The sequence below is a fragment of the Corylus avellana genome, chromosome ca1, assembly GCF_901000735.1.
Source record: "Corylus avellana chromosome ca1, CavTom2PMs-1.0".
NCBI classification, from domain to species: Eukaryota; Viridiplantae; Streptophyta; class Magnoliopsida; order Fagales; family Betulaceae; genus Corylus; species Corylus avellana.
In genome coordinates, this window is record NC_081541.1 from 19655980 (window position 1) to 19658693 (window position 2714).

At 35.6% G+C, this 2714-nt stretch overlaps 1 non-coding gene across 1 annotated transcript; it reads right to left on the reverse strand.

The window, feature by feature from the left end:
- Positions 1 to 1979: 1979 nt before the first annotated feature.
- On the reverse strand, positions 1980 to 2086 carry LOC132168299 (small nucleolar RNA R71). Its single transcript, XR_009438817.1, has one exon. It is a non-coding gene; the product is annotated as a small nucleolar RNA R71 (small nucleolar RNA).
- Between the last annotated feature and the right edge of the window lie 628 nt (positions 2087 to 2714).

Consider the following 2714-nt stretch of genomic DNA (forward strand, 5'->3'; position numbering starts at 1 on the left):
CGGATCGGATTCAAATTCAGATTCTGTACATGTCTTAGTATTTTGACTATAACTTTTCGTTCAAATATTGAATTGAAGTTATTCAAACGGTATTGGAAAGCTAACTCAAAAATACTACAATTCATTGTGAAATAGGATTTTCCTAATTCAAACGGTTACTATGCCAAAATCGCCCTGCAATAAAAGGTCACAAATCTGGACGAATCCTATTCCGATTTCAGACTTCTATTTTGACTGGGAGACAGACTTCTGAATTATCTAGGTTTAATAAGGTTTTTAGGACTTTCATAAGCCTATAAATAGACTTTTTTGCATTCAAGAAAAGACACACAATCCTAGAGAGCAAAATTCTTTTGTTTAGTTTTTCTTTAGGTTTAGGTTTAAGATTATATATATATATATTTTTTATGTGGAGCTAAATTCCCAACTACGGTTGGGGATGAAGCCTCACCGACAAAGAACATCAATACTTTCATGTAAGTCTTTATTTATCTGATTTTATTGGGTTTAATATTTCAATTGTTTTACTTCTTTTCATTGTGTGGAGTGATTCAAAGATACATGTAATGATTTAAGATAATTTCATATGATTGATTGCTTAGTTTTTAACTCATAAAAATTGGATATCCCTTGTGATTTGTTTTACGGATACATCTGGTGTTTCAATTGAATTTGGATTCCTTTTATGATTTGGGCAATGAATGGATACATGAGATGATTTTGATTAATTCTTTGAAGCATAGTAAAACATACATAAGATTTAAATTGTGAGAATTTCGGATAAATATTGATGGATATGGAGTATGTTGTTATGATTCGGTGAGTGTGGATTCTCAAACCTTAGTCTTTACCTTTTGTTTTATTTTATTTAGTTTATGTTTATCCTTTAATTGTCAAAACTCAAAATTCAAACTTTTTTTGGAACTAGGTTAGGGTAAAATTAGTTTAGATATAAGTTATTCTTTCAAAAATACAATTCTCTGTGGGCTCGACCTCGCACTTGCAATTCATTAAACTACAATTGATTGGTGCACTTGCGAGTTAAATAAATTTGTATAACAAGTTTTTGGCGCCGTTGCTGGGGATTTGTTTATTTTTTGAAACCAATTTATTTCTAGATTAGTTTTATTCTTCTACTAGTTATAATTAGGATTTTATTTTTCTGCAATTTGTTTTGTTTTAATCTTGTTACTAAGAAAAAAAAAAAATTGTTTTGTTTTTTGTTGTTGTTTTGTTTGTGTTACAGCCCTACTACGATCAAGCACACTTGTAGCCAAGACAGCAACCGCAACAGTTCAGTAGATTCTAGCCAAAATCTTTTGGTATTTTTTCGTGAGTTTTTAGTTTATGTTTAAATTAATTTTTGCTTGCAATTGTGTTTAGTTAGTTTAATATAATTTAATTTGCTTCAATTCAATTTCAGTTTGTTAGTTTGTTAGTTTGTTAGTTTGTTAGTTCCTTTTGGCATGTTTGGTCGTAGATCTTTAAATCTGGAGTTAAACACTTTTGATCCCGAAATTGAAAGAACGACGAGAGAGAATCTAAGACAGCCACCAAACTCACCCACCAATTCTCAACGTTCCGAGTCTGATTCGGAAAAGTCTATTAAGATGGGAGAACGAAATCAACCTAGATCCCTTAGGGAGCTGTTTGTACCCAATATTCCCAACACACCGTCGTGTATAGTGTTGCCAGCTATTCACTTGGAGCTGAAGCCGAGTACAGTAGGTCACCTTCCTGCATTTAGAGGACTAGAGATTGAGGATCCATATGTTCATGTGAGGATTTTTTTGGAAATTTGCAACATTGTAAATACGCAAAATGCCCCAGCAGAAGCGGTGCGTCTTCGGTTATTCCCTCTGTCCCTACATGATAGGGCAAAATCCTGGCTACTCAACAATAGACCTGGATCTATCACTTCTTGGGATATGCTGCAAAGCAAGTTTTACCACAAGTTCTTCCCAATTTCCAAAATCAATGCCCTCCATCTATAGATCACCAATTTCAGACAGAAAGAAGGTGAAAGATTCACCAATAGTTGGGAGAAGTTTAAAGAGCTTACTATAAAATGCCCACCCCACGGGTTTGAGAATGAGGTGCTTGTTCAAATTTTCTATAGGGGACTAACACCAAGTGAGTGAAACTCACTTGAGACTATGAGTGGTAGAAAATTCTTAAGTCTTACTGGAGATGAAGCCTATAAGACTTTGGACGAAATGGTTGAACGAGCATAACAATGGGATTTTCAAGATAGTTGGGACAGACAACAACCCGCTCCCAAGACAGGAGGCATCTATGAGGTGAGGAATGATGCTAAATTAAGGGAGGAGTTCTAGGTTCTCAGCGTCAATTTGGCACTATGGTCTTAAACAAACTAGTGAATGCAGCAGATGCTTACCAAGTTGATGCATGCGGGTTATGTGATAGTCAAACGCACTTCACTCAAAATTGCCCAACTCTATCAACAGAGTATCCAACTGAGCAAGTCAATGCCTTTAATGAGACAAAAAACCCACAACTGGATTGTTTTCTGTAACTTACAATCTAGGGTGGCGGAATCACCCCAATTTCTCTTGGAAGCAGAATCAGCCATTGAACCAGGGTGGCTTATCAGTCCACTCACCAAGCTCAACCGCTTGCTTATCAGTCCACCACTCAAGTGCCACAGCCTGCACCACAGTCATCACTGGAAGACATGATGAAAACATTAATAG